Genomic DNA, 18,589 nt, shown 5'->3' with positions numbered 1-18,589 from the left:
TTTCCTGCATGGTTGGGGGTGGGCCTGTGAAAATCCTGGTATTGTGATGGTCCAGGATAACTGTGATTATAATTATATGGAGTCCTGGAAATTTTTTCATCTTCACGGGTCATGTAGGAATAGGGGTCACGATAGGTATCATATGGGCCTTCATCCCTAGGGGGCATATAGAGATTATGTGTACGTATAGGGGTGCTATATGAATAATTGTCCCTCCTATTATTGAATCTATCATCACGCCAAGGTCTTGTGGTACCTCGGGGGGCCTCATGATGGTATCCATTATTGGTTTCACCATAATGATTATCCCTACCACGATTGTGGTTACCTCTACCTCTATTTCGGGACTGATGCCTGCCTTTTGGACCATTTCCCTGGTAATTAGAATACTGAGCCTTATTCCGTGGCGTGTGGACATATTCCCCAGCGCCTAGAGGGCCTGGAGGGGGTGGGGGGGGGTTCATAAGTTAACCTCCTATCTGTATTCGTGGGACCATTTTTTCTTTGATATATTGGTCCAAGAATGCGATGTCCCACTGGAGATGTAACTCGGAGACCATCACATTCTTGAGTCTCAAAAAAAGGCCACTGACTTCTGTGTCAGTGGAATTGGCTATGAAGACACCATCAGTATTAAAGGACCTGGAGGTCCTATATTCAAAAACATCCATGTATAAATAGGTGTGCTAAGCTGCAGTGAATAGTATGTCAGAGTCAGGAAAGAAAAAATTGGGGGAAAACACTGCGCTGAAGCCAAAGACTGATGGTCAGCAGCTAACACCCAAACAAACAAAGTTCTGTGAAAATAAGAAAAAATTGGTGTAGCGCTAGTGAATCAATTAGTGAAAAACTCTAAAGATGTATATTAAAGGGGTGATAATGAAACCAATACTAAGAAACACACATGTGACAAAATGTGCAAAAGTAGAAAATATATAAAACAAAAATAAATGCAATTAACTTTTTTAATAAACCTATTGGTTACCGTCTGACCTGCACCATGTGGAGCCCTTCTTCTTTTTGAACCCCTATTTTATGATCTACCATATTTGGGATGGCACCCCAATGTGAATAGTTGGACCCTGTTGACCCTAGAGACGTATGATCCAGCCACTCATATCCGGAGTCCGTGAAATCCGGAGACAGTGCGGTGACCAATGGGGACCTGCCACCAACGCATAACACCTGATTGATACTATTCAGGATTTCAAGCGCATTTGACCCACTGTCATATGACAGATGTGTCCAATTCCTCCGGTAAGAGTATTTAATTCTCTTTAACTCACTCCAGACAAGTCTGTGTTCCAGGTTGAATTGAATTGTGTGGTTGCCTGACTCCATTGCTGGGAAGACCTACACTGACACTTTTCACTACCTAACATACGTGGACTGTTTTGCTGGGATTTATATTTCAGCTGCTGATACCCATCAAGATCTACGTGCACTTATATATTGTATCCACATACTTAGCGAATTATTAATTGCATTTATTTTTGTTTTATATATTTTCTACTTTTGCACATTTTGTCACATGTGTGTTTTTTAAGCCGCGTACACACGGGCGGATTGTATGGCCTACTTAGTCCGCCATACAATCCGACGGACAGTCCGTCCTACTTTCGAATGAACGGACTTGACCACACACGGATGCACAAACAGTCCGTCGAAAGCTTGCGCGATGACGTGTACAGCACGTACGACGGGACTAGAAATAGGAAGTCCAATACACAGCAATGCAACCTTTCGCCGTGTAAATCCTTTCTGAGCATGCGCCATTCTTAGTCCGTCGAACTAGCCTACTGACGAGCGGATTGTCCGCTGAAACCGAAGTATGACGGACAGTATTTCGGAAATTCCGAAATACTTAGTACACCAGCCTGCACGCTGAAAAAGTCCGCTGAAGCCCACACACGAGCGGACTGTCCGCTGAAATGTGTTTCGACGGACTAAGTTGGCCATACAGTCCGCCCGTGTGTACGCGGCTTTAGTATTGGTTTCATTATCACCCCTTTAATATACATCTTTAGAGTTTTTCACTAATTGATTCACTAGCGTTACACCAATTTTTTCTTATGTACATTTTATAGTAATCATTGGAGAAACCGTCCGGGCCTGGAGATTTATGTAGGGGCAGGGATTTAATTACCTTAGTGACTTCTGCTTCGGAGAAAGGAGAATAAATGTATGACAGTTGCTCCGAAGTGTCATGGTTTTGCAATAGAGTTTGTCTGCTTACCTGTCTCCATGTGTTCATCTCTAGAGACCAGCCAACCCTCACCTGACTGCTTTTGTAATCCATCCTCTGCTATGGCTCCACCCTAGCTCCTATCAGAGAACTCCATATTAACCTGTGCACTGCAAGCCAACCCTGCTGATCAACCTTTGTATGTTTGGCTTCCTGTTACCTGCCGTGTGCTCTTCTGTTGTTCTGTTACTGACTTTGGCGTGTTCTTGACTATCCCTGTTTGCCTGTGATCCTGACCTTTTGGCCTGTCCCTGACTATTCCTGTCTGCTTGTGGCCCCGACCTTGGCCTTGAACATTATCACTCACTATCCCTATCCTCCTGTTGCCTACTGTGGGTGTGAGCTGGGGGACCCTGGGGGTCATGACCTGGAGCCAGTTGCAGCCCAGTCCATCCTCACCACTAGAGGCTCTGGTGAACAGTTTGATCAGCCATGGACCCGGATGATGTGCCGCTTCCTGCAGTCAATCCTTTGCAGGGCATAGTTTGGACACTCGAGACCCAGGAATCTAATCAGACTCAGGTGATGCTTCAAGATCTGGCTTCCTGCTTTGAGCAGCTACAGGCTTCCTTGGGAACCCCCGAACCTGCAGCCTTAAGTAGAGTCAGCAGCTGCACCTATCGCACCAGTCACATCCACGCATTCATTATTACTGTCAGCTCTGTCCCATTTCTCTGGGGACTCTAAGGCCTGCAGGGGCTTCCTCAGCCAATGCACCATTCATTTTGAGCTCCAGCCTCAAAACGTTCTGTCTGATCAGCAAAGGTAACCTATATCATTTCCCTTCTCTTCGGTGAAGCTTTAGCCTGGGCTGCTCCCCTGTGGGAGAAAAATGATCCGGTGGTTTCCAGCCTGTCCGACTTCTTGAAGCTCTTTCGTAATATCTTCAAGGAGCCAGCTTGGGTTTCTTCTGCAGCTAGTGCCCTTTTACGCCTTCGTCAAGAATCTTGTTCAGTGGGACAATATGCACTTCAGTTCCGTATCTTCACAGCTGAATTGAGCTGGAACAATGAGGCCCTGGTCACAACCTTTTTACATGGCCTCTCTCACTGAGTGAAGGACGAATTAGCAGGAAGAGCTATCCCCGCCGGTCCGGACGATGTAATTTCCTTATGCAATCAGATTGACATTCGTTTCCAGGAGAGGTCCTTAGAAAAAATACGCTAGCACCCCCTAGGTCCTAGTCAGCCTGAACTTTTTCCCCGTCGCCCTGTGGAGCATCCTCTGTCTGCTGAGGAACCCATGCAGCTGGACCGGACCAAACTAACCTCCGAAGAACGTGCTAGATGCAGAACTCTGGGCTTGTGTCTTTATTGTGGGGGCAAGAATAATTTTTGTGACTCCTGCTCACTTCATCCGGGAAACGTTCGGGTCTAATACATTTGGAAGATGGAGTATTGGACCCAGAAACATCACCTTCTCATCTTCTTCTTCCGGTGTACCTCCATGTAGGCACTTCTCCCCAATTGGTCCTAGCATATCTGGACTCCGGGGCTGCTGGCAATTTTATGGACTGGAGAACTGCTTCTTCTATGAGGCTTACCCTTTCTCCCCTCGCTACTCCACTGGTAGTCTCGGCAATTAATGGCACTGTGCTCCCAGGGGGCCCTATCCGTTTCCAGACGCTACCTATTAGGATGTCGGTAGGGATACTCCACCAGGAGTGGATCTCCTTCCTCATCCTACCCAAGGCCTCTACCCCCATTGTATTGGGCCTTCCTTGGCTACAGCTCCACTTGCCACATGTGGACTGGGTCTCTGGGCAGATCCTGGCTTGTGGTCCTTGGTTTTTCTCATCCTGTCTTCTCAAGGTGACCCCCAAGGGGAAACTTCCTATTGCTACCACATCCATATCGTCTGATCTTCCCGCGGCATACAGCGATTTCCAGGATGTGTTCTGTAAAGGAGTCTGCTGAGGTGCTTCCTCCCCACAGATCTTTTGACTGTGCTATTGACCTTGTCCCTGGAGCAACCTTGCCCAGAGGTCTTACCTACCCTCTGTCCATTCCAGAGACCCAGGTCATGTCTGAGTATGTCGCCGAGAATCTGGAGAGAGGTTTCATCCAGAAATCCTAATCGCCTGCAGGAGCAGGGTTCTTTTTTGTTGCCAAAAAGGATGGTACCCTCAGACCCTGCATTGACTATAGAGGTTTAAACGCAGTGACTATCAAAAACCGATACCCCTTACCTCTAATACCTGAGCTATTTGACAGGTTGAAGGGGGCTTCCATTTTCACTAAGTTGGATCTCAGAGGTGCATACAATCTCATTCGAATACGGGAAGGTGACGAATGGAAGACTGCGCCTAACACTAGGGACGGGCATTACGAATACCTGGTTATGCCATTTGGTTTGTGTAATGCTCCAGCTGTGTTCCAGAACTTTGTCAATGAAATATTCAGGGATCTACTGTACCAGTTTGTTGTCATCTATCTGGATGATATTTTCATCTTTCCGAAAAAATCTGCCTGCTCACAGAAACCAAGTACGCACCATACTTCAGCGCCTTAGAGAGAACAATCTCTATGCCAAGATGCAGAAATGTTCCTTTGAATGTTTTGAGGTCCTGTTTCTGGATTGTTTTGTTTTTAGTGCGGGTCTTCGCATGGATCCCGGAAAGGTCTCAGCCATTACCAACTGGCCCCTTCTCGCTAGCCTCAAGGCCACACAGTGCTTTCTTGGCTTCACAAATTATTTTAGGCAGTTCATAAGGAATTACTCTTCCATTGCCGCGCCTATTATCGCTTTGACCAAGAAGGGTGCGAATGCCAAAGACTGGCCTCCCGAGGCTGTCTCTGCATTTCACGATCTGAAACAGGCCTTTGTCTCTGGACCTCTCTTGTGGAGACCAAATTCTGGGGACCCATTTTTTTATTGAAGTAGACGCTTCTTCGATGGGGGTGGGAGCTGTGCTTCTTCAGTTTTTTGAGAAGAAACGTCAACCATGTGCGTTCTTCTCCAAAAAAAATTCTCAGGCAGAGAGAAATTATGCCATTGGTGATCGGGAACTTCTCGCAATTAAATTGGCATTGGAGGAGTGGCGTCATCTCTTGGAAGGTTCCCCTCATTCCATAACGATCTTTACTGATCATAAGAATCTACAGTACCTACAGAATGCTAAACGTCTGAACCCCAGACAGGCCAGGCGGAGTCTCTTCTTTTCCCATTTTAAATTCACGATTACGTACAAACCTGGTTCCTGCAACGGTCGAGCTGAAGCGCTCTCAAGGTCATTTGACACTTTGGCTCAGGATCAGGGGTGGACTACTCATCCAATCATTCCTACCTCATGCATTGTTGCCCATTCTACCACCCTGAAATCAAAAATTCCTCCTGGCAAGATCTTTGTTCCCACGGAGCTAAGAGCTAAGATCCTTCATTGGGGACATGATTCCAAGGTGGCAGGTCATGCTGGGTTCCTCCGATCCTTCCTGCTCATCAATCGTCACTACTGGTGGCCTAATCTCCGCTCGGATGTTAAAGACTACGTTAAGGCTTGTCACGTCTGTGCTCAGTCTAAATCTTCCACTCAAGCCCCTGCTAGTCTTCTCATGCCCTTGCCCATTCCTAAGGAGCCCTGGTCTCATATCACCATGGATTTTATCACTGATCTTCCACTGTCGGAGAATAATATGGCCATTTGGGTGGTAATTGATTGGTTCTCCAAGATGGCTCATTTTGTTCCTCTTCCTGGTCTCCCTTCTGCCCCTGCCTTGGTTCCCATTTTTGTACGAGAGATTTTCCCGCCTTCATGGTGTTCCTTCTCATGTCGTTTCAGACAGGGATGTGCAGTTTACTTCTTGTTTTTGGAAAGCCTTTGGCAAATCCCTCGACATTACCTTGGATTTTACCTCTTCTTATCATCCCCAATCAAATGGCCAGACTGAGAGAGTTAATCAGGAGTCTCTCTCTGTACCTTGGTCTCAGCCCATCATGATGATTGGGCATCATTATTACCGTGGGCTGAGTTCTCCCACAATAATCATGTCAACGTCAGTTCTCAGAAAACACCCTTTGTCACTGTTTATGGAAGACATCCTCAAATCCCTCTTCCTATGACTTGTTCTTCTGACATTCCAGCTTTGGCTACTGTTCAGAAATCATTCAATTCCATGTGGGCTGACGTTCATGATTCCCTCCAGAAAGCTGCCAACAAATTCAAGAATTTTGCTGACCGTCGCAGGCGTAAGCCACCTTCTCTTCAGACAGGAGACAAAGTCTAGCTCTCCACCAGGAACATCAAACTCCGGGTTCCTTCTCTCAAATTTGCCCCAAGATTCAGTGGTCCGTACACCATAACTTCTAAACTGAATCCAGTTTGTTTCAAGCTCCAGATTCCCAAAAGCCTCAAAATCTCTAAGGCTGCTTTCACACTGCAGCGGGAGCGGCGTCGGCGGTAAAGTGCCGCTATTTTTAGCGGCGCTTTACCGTTGTTTTAGCGGCGGTGTGCGGGCGCTAGCGGGGTGGTTTGAACCCCCGCTAGCGGCCGAAAAGGGGTTAAACCCGCCCGCAAAGCGCCGCTGTAGCGGCGCTTTGCCGGCGGCATTGCCGCGGTGTCCCATTGATTTCAATGGGTAGGAGCGGTTTAGGAGCGGTGAACACACCGCTCCTTCACCGCTGCAAAGATGCGGCTAGCAGGACTTTTTTCACCGTCCTGCCAGCGCATCGCTCCAGTGTGAAAGCCCTCCGGCTTTCACACTGGAGTTAAAGGGGCCGGTTTTTTTCAGGCATTGCACAGGCGCTATTTTTAGCGCTGTAACGCCTGAATACCCCCCCAGTGTGAAAGCAGCCTAACTCCTTCCATGTTGCCCTTCTGAAGCCTTTAGTCCTCAATAAGTTCTCTCGTCCTCTCTTTACTGTAGCACCGGTCTCCGAAGATGATCAGGAGTACGAGGTTAGCCAAATTTTGGATTTCCAACTCTGTAGAGGCATTCTCCAGTACCTCGTGCACTGAAAAGGGTTTGGTCCTGAGGAGAGGTCGTGGATTTCGGCTTTCCAGGTTTTCATTGAAGTTTCATTTGAAGTTCCCCTCTAAACCTGGTCCCAGGCGGGGGACAGAACTATATGGCGATAAACTGTCAGTAATGCACACAGAAATAAATGGCATTAAACTGGCAGTAACGCACACAGAAGTAAATGGCGTTAAACTGTCAGTAACACAATCAAACGGACGGTGTTCAACCATCACTACACTGACGCTCTCTGAACTGTCCCTACTCTATCTAGATTACTGACACGTTCTCACTACACTACAGTGGAACTATCTGAGCTGTCCCTACTCTAGCTGCACATTATGCAAAGCTGAATGATGGTCCTCCTCACTACACTCATACTGACAATTGAAGCAAAATATCACAGTATAGCACATCAACTAATTAATAGCACTGAACTGTTCTATCTCTCTCCACACTGAAATCACACTGAAAATGGCTGCCATTGAAAGAATACTTTTATACTGTGGGGTGGGAATGAGCCATGACTGGATAAAGTCATGATGACAGTGTCCAATCAGGACTCTGACAGTGCACTGTGCTCTGATTGGCTGAAGCTTTGACTGCTTCAGCCAATCAGGGCTTGCAGTGCACTGTTCAGTGCCGCAATGCATTGTGGTAGGTTCGGGGGGGGGGCAAACAAACGGCCAAACGACCCGTTTGTTTGGATGTTCACCAAATATCCAAACAACAAAAGTTCGGCCCGAACTTATGCTCAGTCCGAACCGTTCACCCATCCCTAGAATTAAGTCGCTAAGGAGAAGGTGAGCCCAAGGTGTTGTTAAGGAGCAGATCAATAGAAATGGGGGCATTATCTGACCAGGTGATCAAACCTATTTGGGCAGAAGTAATGCATTGTAAAGTGAAATTGTCAATGAGGAAGAAGTCACTTCTAGAGTGTAGTTTATGCATGTTAGAATAGAACGTTTAGTCTCTTTCGTTGCCATAAATACAGTGCCATGCGTCAAATAATTCTTCATTTGTTAGTAAAGTGGATAGAGAGGAGGATTATTCATGGGTAGAACTGGTAGAATCCATGGAAGGATCTATAATGTCATTATAGCAGGGCTTTTTTCTCAGAGAATAGGTGCAGGAACTCAACCATGCCCACCACACACACATACCTGCCAAATGGCATCAAATAGTAGCTCTTCCCTCTGCATACAACCCCCTCCCTCCACTGTCCCCATTTTCTCCCTCCTCCTTAAAAGCTCTACCATCTGTCATATGTCTTACTTTTGTTGCAATATTATGCTGAAACACCTATCCGGCTGTATACTTCTCAGCATACTATACTATACTACAGTGACTTGCAAGGGAGATCATGCCGTAGGACTATCAACAACTGGTCACGAGGGAAAAAATGGAGACCACAGAGGGTGCAGCCTACCATGCACCCTCTCCTTCCCATGACTGCACTGAACCCTGGGCACCTGAGATAATCTACCACTTGTAAACTCAGAAGCTGGACTTCAGTGTTGCCAAGTGATAGTGTTGAGCAAGGAGCAGAAGACCTGAGCCAGAGGTAATGGAACTGAGTTCCCCCTAGTTCCTGCTCAAAAAAAAACCTGCATTATAGTCTCCACAAATAATAATAGATCTGACTTTGTAGAGTTGTAGTTGACTTGTCAGAGATTTTAAAAAAGTTTTCTGGTGAGTGTTTGGGGCATAGATGTTGACCAGAGAAATAAATTGGTTGTGAAAGGATGCAGAGAGGATTAGAAATCGCCCATTGTGGTCCACTTCAAAGCTGTGTAGTTGGAAGGGAACAGTTTCTCCAATAGCTATCATGACCCCTTTTCGCTTGGTATCTGCATTAGCAAAATAAAGGTGGGGGGATTTTGGTTGGATACAAGTGGGTGGTTTAGAAGTCACAAAGTGGGTCTCCTGGACACATAAAATGTCACATTTAGAGGCTAGGGCCTCTTTCCAGAGGAGGGAAAAAAAATATTTATGGCCCTTTATATATATACCAAAAACAAATTTTCATTTCCCCTTTTCCCTATAGGATCCTTCAGGGTTGTGTGTGCTTTGGCAGCGGTCTTTATGTAGTTTATGCTGTCCCTGTCTTCGTTTTCTTCTGGTCCGGTTGCTGCAACGCGCACTGCAGGCGTTCCCTCCTCCTACTTTCTTGTGGGGAGTGGGTGCGCACACATTGCATATCGACGTCACACTCTCTACGCCTGGCGGGCAGCATCAGTTCCTGTGGCACTGCAATTGCCTGCGATTATTCTACCTACGAGCGCTATGGGACTCAGTTTGACTCCAAACCACCAGGCGGCTCTTCCGCTTTGGTGATGGCGTTTCCCCTTCCCTTTGCTCGTATATGTGTGATGGGTCTTTTGCGGCGGTGCCCCTATAGGCGTCATCTTTGGATGGTTCTAGCATTTGGCTTCTGCTTCTTCCCTTAGACACCATACACAGCCTACCTCACTTTTTTGGTTGTGTAGCGGCCACAACCCTTGCAGGGCGGCCTTGACTTATTGAGCTTACCAGCTACCTCCTCTTGGCCTGCTCTTCCCCGTCCAGAGGTTCCCAGGGTTGATACTAAACATGTGCAGAGTGAAATATTTTGTTTCGGAATTTTGTTTTTGTCCGAAAAATAAATTTATTTAGTTATTCCCGAAATTCATTTTTATTTATTTCGTTTTTCGTTCAAAAATTGCATTCGTCCGAAAATCCACTTGAGTTACGGTCGAATCTGTCTTTGAAGGCTTATGGTGTCTGTCGAATGTATAAAGAAGATTCGACGGAGCTAGTATATAGCATACTTCTTGTGAACTTTAGAACCCTATTAAAGTCTATGGGACTCCAATGTTCAAAATCTAAAGTGCTAATTTTAAAGGCTAATATGCAAGTTACTGTCCTAAAAAGTGTTTGGGGACCTGGGTCCGGCCCCAGGGGACATGTATCAACGCAAAAAAAGTTTTAAAAACTGCAGTTTTTTCGGGAGCAGTGATTTTAATAATGATTAAAGTGAAATAATAAAAGTGTAATATTCCTTTAAATTCCGTACCTGGGGGGTGTCTATAGTATGCCTGTGAAGGGGCGCATGTTTCCCGTGCTTAGAACTGTCCCTGCACAAAGTGTCATTTCTGCAGGAAAAAAAGTCCTTTAAAATCACTTGCGGCCTCTAATGAATTGTCGGCTCCCGTAATACAGAGAACACTCATTGAAATAAATAAATAAATAAAAAGCGTGGGGTTCCCCCAAATTCAATTACCAGGCCCTTCAGGTCTGGTATGGATATTAAGGGGAACCCTGCGTCAAATTAAAAAAAAATTGACGTGGGGTTCCCCCTAAATATCCATACCAGACCCTTCAGGTCTGGTATGCATATCAAATGGAACCCCGCGTCAAATAATTTTTTTTTTACGTAGGAGTCCCCCTAAAAATCCATACCAGACCCTTTATCCGAGCATGCATCCTGGCAGGCTGCAGGAAAAGAGGGGGGTGGGACGAGAGAGCGCCCCCCCCCCGGACTGTACCAGGCCACATGTCCTCAACATTGGGAGGATGCTTTGGGGGTCTGTGACCCCTCAAAGCACCATGTCCCTATGTTGATGGGGACAATGTCCTCATCCCCACAACCCTGGCCAATGGTTGTGGGGGTCTGCGGGTGGGCGGCTTATCAGAATCTGGAAGCCCCCTTTGACAAGGGGACCTCCAGATCCTGGCCCCTCCCTGTTTGAAATGGTAAAGGGGTATAAAAGTACCCCTACCATTTCACAAAGAATGTGTAAAAAATAGTTAAATAAGACAAACACACTTTTGAAAAAGTCCTTTATTAAAAAAAAAAAAAAAAAAGATTCCAGGGCTGGGAATCCACTCTTGCTATCCAGCGATGCATGATCATCTCTCGAGCGATGGCTGATCTGATCCAGAGCAGCGCATCCATCCATCTTCTGTCTCCACGGAGGAGACACTGCAGAATCCCGGCGGCCTGACGTTTGTTATATGCGGAGGGCGGGGCCACCCGTCACCTGACCCCTCCCCCCTCTTGAGAAATGACACTTTGTGCAGGGACAGTTCTAAGCACATAAACATACCCTTCATAGGTATACTATAGACACCCCCAGGTACGAAATTTAAAGGAATATTACACTTTAATTGTTTCACTTTAATCATTATTAAAATCACTGCTCTCGAAAAAAAAGTCAGTCTTTAAAACTTTTTTTTGCATTGATAAATGTCCCCTGGGGCAGGACCCAGGTCCCCAAACACTTTTTAGGACAGTAACTTGCATATTAGCCATTTAAAATTAGCACTTTAGAATCTTTTATCTCTGTCAAATCTTTTCTCTCTATGTTGAATATTTTCTCTCTGTCAAATATTTTCTCTATATAATCTTGGACTAATAGAGGTAAGGTTAGGCACATTCAACCACAGGTTCAATAGACACAGATTGTTATTGTCAGAGTCACATCAAATCTCCTATTCTATATCGAACTGTTGTAACAACGAAAAAGAAAATAAAGCATTTATTTATGTTGAATCTTTTGTTTTTCGGATTCTGCACTTTCGTTATCATTTGTCAAAACGAAAATGAAAATACCTGAAATTTGGACGAAAATGCATTCGGACGAAAACAAATGCACATGTCTAGTTCATACCCAACAACTTGAACGCTGACACAAAGTCCTTTTGAAAGGTTTTATTTTGCAGTAATAAAATCCAATAACTAAGTCTCTCATGGGAACAGAGGGCACAGGTGAAGCTGGGTACTTCAAGGCTCAACAGTTCTCAAGCCAGAGATCATGGCAGTCAGTACGTTGACTCAAAACTTGAAGTAATCCTATGAACGTGTACAAGTTGTCAGTAAGGGTGAACAGGAACCTTTTTCCTCAGTACCTGGAACGTTCTGTCTCCTCAATGGTACTGGATTTGTCAATGTCCTTCCCAACTCAGTAACCGGGCAATTCCCAGGATGCCACTTGCTGCCTGTCCTCTGAAGAGTCCTCCCCGGTCACTTCCACGACCTGTGGTGCCTCTCCAAGCCGAGAGCACACCCAGACACCTTGAATCCTCCCTCAGTTACTGTGCCTCGGACCAGCAGGTTCCAAGACTCGGGAAAAAACGGATCGCTACTCCAGACCATGCAGGTCTATTGGGGGGCCTCTAACAGGAACATGTTGTGGCATGTCGAACACCCTGTGACCGGGACCCCTCACGGGGCTGCCCCGGTCCTGAAACCAGAACAGACCACACATGCCTCATGAATTCCTCTCCTCCAAACACGTGACCCACACACCTTTAGCACCCCTTCCCAGACTCCCCAGCAGGGCCCGGCACTCCCACTGATTGGTTGTGAGAAGGCTGATACTCAAAACGTTCAACCAGGCCTGGTTCTGGCCCGTCATGTGCACCTCACTGCTCACATGACCGGGCAGAACTTCCAACACAGCCCGGCCAGACTGATGTCAAGGCCAACCTACGTAATTAACCCTCAGAACCCCTACTGTTCTGAAGCAAAAATGAAATTTACATGCGTATGACATTCATTTAGATGATGTCCCCATCGTCTAGGTAACAACTTGGGTAAAAAATCCTACACACAAAAACTTAGTGGTGCCTGAGTTCTTGTTTTGGGTGCTGGGGAAGGGAAAGAAGGGGAAAACATGTTTAAACATTAACATTTATCACAATGACTTATACAATGCTGTATGCATGCCACCCAGCTAACTGTCTAAGCCCACCCAGACTCTGATGACCTTGACAGCCAATCTCGATGCATCCTGAAAGAAAAACATAACACAAAGGGCAACACTGTACACTATACACTCTGGTTTTGAAATTAACACAACGGAATTTCCTCCTTCATAAGCACATGAAGTATCTCTTCTAACACGCTCTAATCGCTGGTAAAAGAAAAGTCTCTACCTATTACCACTATTTTTCCGCCGACTCACACCATCTAGTGGTCAGAGCCGCTGCAACTGCAAGTCCTTTAACAAATGAACACGATGGGCCAAAAGTCTGAAGAACTTGACATGCATCCTGTAGACAACCTGTCTAACTAGCCCAGAGTCTTTGTGGATTGCAGAAACACTGAAAAAATTTGAATACACAAGGAAGCTCTCCTCTTCTTTCTGCAAAACTTCTCAAAGACTTGACTCCAGGAATAGCTCACCAATAGAACCTTGGGTCAGGTAGAGATAGATCTTTCCCTTGAGCATCAACAGTAGTAATGAAATAAATGGCACTCTCTTTATCCGGTCTGCATATTATAACTTTGTCACTGTAGATGTGCTGACCGTAGCTCCAATGTAAGCATCCTTGAAATCTGTCCGGGAAAACATCTCTCACAGTGACTGCAAAATAAAACCTTTCAAAAGGACTTTATTTTGTCAGCATTCAAGTTGTTGGGTATCAACCCTGGGAACCCCTGGATGTGGAAGAGCAGGCCAAGAGGAGCTAACTGGTAAGCCCAATAAGTCAAGGCCGACCTTCAAGGTTTGTGGCCGCTACACGTGGGGGCTCGCAGTCCGGGATTTACTGTTAACTCGCAGGGCCTTAGAACAGAGGGTGAAGAATGTTTTTGAACTGCACCACAAAGATCAGCACCATTTTGGAGAGACTTTCACTGAGGTGCCTAAGCATGGGAGGAGCCTGTATCAAAAGCCCACGAAAATATACAGGAGCTAGCATCCAGTGGGAGGAGTTTAAGCTGTTCTTTTCCCTTCATGAGGCACCGCGTGGGAATGTGTTGCGGAAGGAAGGAGTGAGTCTATTTTCTCTGAGCCTTGAGAAAAGTTGAAAAATTTACCAGTCTCTGCACACGCAGTCAGCGCCTGGACCCAGGATGCCTACTGTGAGAGGTCCTGCGAGTGTGCAGATGCCAGGGATGGTGATCACGGATACGGGCATTCGGTTGCTGCCGCAGTGGAGGTTCGTCCTGTGCAACATAGGGGAAGTTGAGGCCCTCAGGATGTTGTGCGAAAGATGCGATGGGCTGGTTGCCAATCCCCGACTGTTCTCAAGATGCCAGAAGTGTGGGAACTATGTGTTCCAAGTGGAGCAGCCTACTGTTCCACCCCGGGCCTTTCGTTACAATTGGGCCATGGGTGCCGCCACAGAAGAGACTGTCAGATTCACCCCGGTGTCATCTCTCAGGGGTCAGACTACTACAAGTGATCCTGCCCCTCCGAAGCCTGGGAAACCTTCGCAGAGGTTGCGGATGTGACCCTGCGGAAGAAGGCCGCCGTTTTAACACGGGCTGTTCAGGCGGAGGAGCAGAGCAAGAAACCCCACCACCACAGAGGCAGGCCTGCCTCCTGCACCCCGAGGCCAGACATCTGGGGGAAGGTGTTCAGGTGTAAGCCACGGGGTACCACCAGTGTCACTGCAGAAAATTGTCTGCCTGCCGGAGACTCCTTGCCTGATTCGCCAGTAGAGACCGGTTCTGATGAAGGGAATGATTTGTACTTCGAGCCAAGGTTACCGTGAGTAAAGGTATTAGACTTTTAAATCTTTTGTGTTAGAATTAAACTGTTGCCGGTGCATGGACACTGCCCGAGGATGACGGGGCTATTAAGCTCCTGAGACTTTATATAAGCGGGTGGCAACAGAGTATGGACTTGATTTCCCCCCTCTCATACTGGGCGAAGTCATGGACATTGTAAAGGAAGTGACATGAGGAAAATGTACAGGACCAGCACTTCCGACAGAATTTCCACACAGCCCGGCCAGACTGATGTCAAGGCCAACCTACGTAATTAACCCTCAGAACCCCTACTGTTCTGAAGCAAAAACTAAATTTACATGCGTATGACATTTTGTCCAAAATGTCATATACTACAGTTGATAGGCTACCTTTCCCCCATATCATTTCTACTGCATTCTACTTTTTTTGTTAGTCCACTTTTGTTTGTGCTCTTTTATCTCTCGCACACTTCCCTGCTTTTTATCACCCTTCTCCCTTTTTTGTGAAATTGCATGACCTTCATGTGATTTTTCACCTTTCTATTTTTCCCCCCTTTGTGGTGTGTTTCCTTCTCTTCAAACTTGCCACACCTTTTTCTTTTCCAGGCAACAATGGGTGGCCAGAGGGATAAGTAGAAGGAAGGCAGAAAAGGGTACTAACATATCTGTGTTCTTTTTCTTGAGGGAGGAGAGAACAAAAACAACTAGTATATAAGGTTAACCAGAGGTAACATTCAGCCAAACATAGAGGGACCCTGTAAACATTGGGTTATGGCCATAAAAGTCTTGAAACGGAATGAAATGGGTCAAGTTCATCTTTTTTTAAGGTATACTGCCATCCTATTCAAAATGAATGGGCTGTCTTAGTGCAGAACGTCTTAACACACAATTGCACACATGCATTAATGCAATGCATAATATGAGTGAGGGCCTGTTTTCACCTTTCCACCTAAAGCAGGGGTCTCCAAACTATGGCCCTCCAGTTGTTCAGGAATTCCAATTCCCATCATGCTTACTCATGTCTGTGAATGTCAGAGTTTTACAATCCCTCGTGGGACAAGTATTTCTGCAACAGCTGGAGGGCCGTAGTTTGGAGATCCCTGACCTAAAGGATACGTTCATCTTTTCAAAAAAAATGCACATCTTTTTACAGGTAAAAAATAAAATGTGCAAGTATGTATTTATTTTTTTATTGGGAGACTGTAAAGCATTACACCCGCAATCAGAAATCACAGGTGCAATGCAGTGCACTTGCAGACTGTGGGTAAGCTGTCAGTGCATAACTGATTGTACTAGATACGAACAGACAGGAAGCCTCAATGAACTACCTAGAGTGCTTAACCTCCCTGGCGTTATTCCCGAGTCTGGCTCGGGGTGGAATGTCAGTACCATTAGCAGTAACCCCGAGCCAGACTTGGGATCGCATCGCAGGATACAGGGAAAGTTACTTACCTTGTCTCCTGGATCTTGCGATATCTCCCCGCTGTGTGTGCAAGCCATGTTCTCCGCTTGATTCATACAGTGCCGAGTTCCGGCGGGCTCCGTTCCCTGCACACGGGGATGGAGAACGGCGCCAAATTCAAAAAAGTAAAAAAACAGTACATATACAGTACACTGTAATCTTAAAGATTACCGTACTGTATAAAAAAAATACACATCCCCTTTGTCCCTAGTGGTCTGCCCAGTGCCCTGCATGCCCTTTTATATTATAAATACTGTTTTGTTTGCCTGGAATTTGGAGATTGTCCATAGCAACCAAAAAGTGTCCCTTTTTGTCAAAAGTGGTTTTAGACCAGCTAGAAAACAGCCATAATAAATTGCAGAATTGAGCGATAGTGATTTCTGTGGAAATTCGGCATCAAACACTCAATCTAATAACAGCGACAATTCTGCAACTGAGCAAATTTCTGTGTTTTTGATTTGATTACATTATTGAATCATTTTTATTATTATTATATTTTTATTTAATATAGTTATTTATAGTTATTTATTATATTATAATTTATGATTCATTTTTCAAACTTTATCATACCCGGGATGTCTACTAGACTCTGGTTTGGACAGATTTAAGTGAGTTATTACTAAGAATTACAGGCCTACAATATGAAATGCCAAATTCCCATGCAAAATAATTGTACCGCTATGAGCACCAAAAATCTGAAATAATCATATCACCGGGGAGGTTAACAGTGTCCTGGTAGTTCATTGAGAACTACAAGCTGGCAGCTGCAAAGGCTGTCGGTGCTTGTATTCTCCTATTCACTTAACTTTGTAAATGAATGATACAGTCGGGCAGGGGAGAAGATCCCTGGCATAATGTCACAGCAGGGAGTTGGGGCAGCTTCAGCAGTAACATGTTACATGTTACACCCTGAATATGGATGTAACATGTTATAAAAGGTGAACTTTTCCTTTAAGATGTATTATCCTCTATTATTCTCAGCATTGTCTTACCCTCTCAGGTGTGTCCGTTGCACATGTGTTGTATCCCTACTCTTCCAGGCAGCTGGGAATGTGAGAGTCTATCATTAGCTTTCTGCCTTGCCTTCTGCTCTCTGTTTGCAAGAATATCTTTTTTTTTAATTACCCTAAGTCAGCTTTTATCATGTCTGGCTCAGTGATTGTAAAACAGCAATTTATGTTCACAAACTGATGCACTACAAATGTTATTTAAACTAGGGACATTTTTACTCATTAACACACTCAGTAAGTTCTATGGGGGTATGTTCATTGTTTTGACTTTTTACTTTACTTGTTTTTTTGTTCCATTGGCATTTTAGTACATTTATAAGATTGTAATGATTTTTTAAATCATTGGTGAAATATTTTTTCATTAATGTTCTTAAAAATACACTCTGTTCTTTTATTGGATGAAATTAATAAAGAGAAAATAAATAACAAAAAAAAGAAAATATACTCTGTTCCATACTACATCAAATAATTTTAATAATACTATAGTTCTAAATTAGAAGCAATGAGGTATAACGAATCTAAACAAAATAGTTATAGTATTGCCTCATTTTGTTCATTACAGCATTACAGTACTTGCCTAATGTGTTCCATAGAAATAAAAAGTACGGTATGTCAAAAGTTTAATTATTAGCTAAATGTAACTGTTTTGGTTTTGCTCTCTTTTAACATATAACAGGACAAAAAGGACCTTCCTAGTTTTGGTTCCTTATGTAGAAGTCTGTCTAGCTTTCTTTGATGAAATCCTGCAACATGTATGGCATTATAACTTATAATAAAACCAAAGGTTTGTTTTATTTACCCAGTGGATACATGTGCAGTTGAATAAAGTTTTGAGCCCCTTTTCTTTGGTTTTGGTGCTGTAGTTGATGACACAAGTTTTTTGCTACCAAATACAAATTCTTATTAAGTGTTTCCAAACATGTCCCTGTCCCTGACTCCTAACCTCAACCTAATCCCCAGAACACACTCTTGGCACTTTCCCCAGCACTTAACACAAACCCTAAATTTACACAACCCTCAAACCTAATACATAGGCCTCAGTCACACTGTTTTGCGCATGCTTGTTACCAGGGGCGGACTGACAACTCATGGGGCCCCCGGGCAATAGAAGATCATGGGGCCCCCTTGGTCTCCACACTCAAGCCAAACCTGCACAGGGAGACACTGGAGAGAGAACATACACACAGGGGGACACTAGTGGGAGAACGCGCGCGCGCACACACACACACACACACACACACACACACACACACGGGGGGGGGGGGGGACACTGGAGGGAGAACACACATACGGGGGGGGGGGACACTGAAGGGAGAACGCACACACACACACACGGGGGGGGACACTGGAGGGAGAACGCGCACGCGCACACACACACACACAGGGGGGACACTGGAGGGAGAACGCGTGCACACACACACACACACACACACAGGGGGGGGGGGACACTGGAGGGTGA

This window comes from Lithobates pipiens, unplaced genomic scaffold, assembly GCF_037356315.1.
Source record: "Lithobates pipiens isolate NorthernLeopardFrog02 unplaced genomic scaffold, aLitPip1_a1.2 Scaffold_18, whole genome shotgun sequence".
Classification (NCBI taxonomy): Eukaryota; Metazoa; Chordata; class Amphibia; order Anura; family Ranidae; genus Lithobates; species Lithobates pipiens.
Note: the sequence above shows the minus strand (reverse complement) of the source record.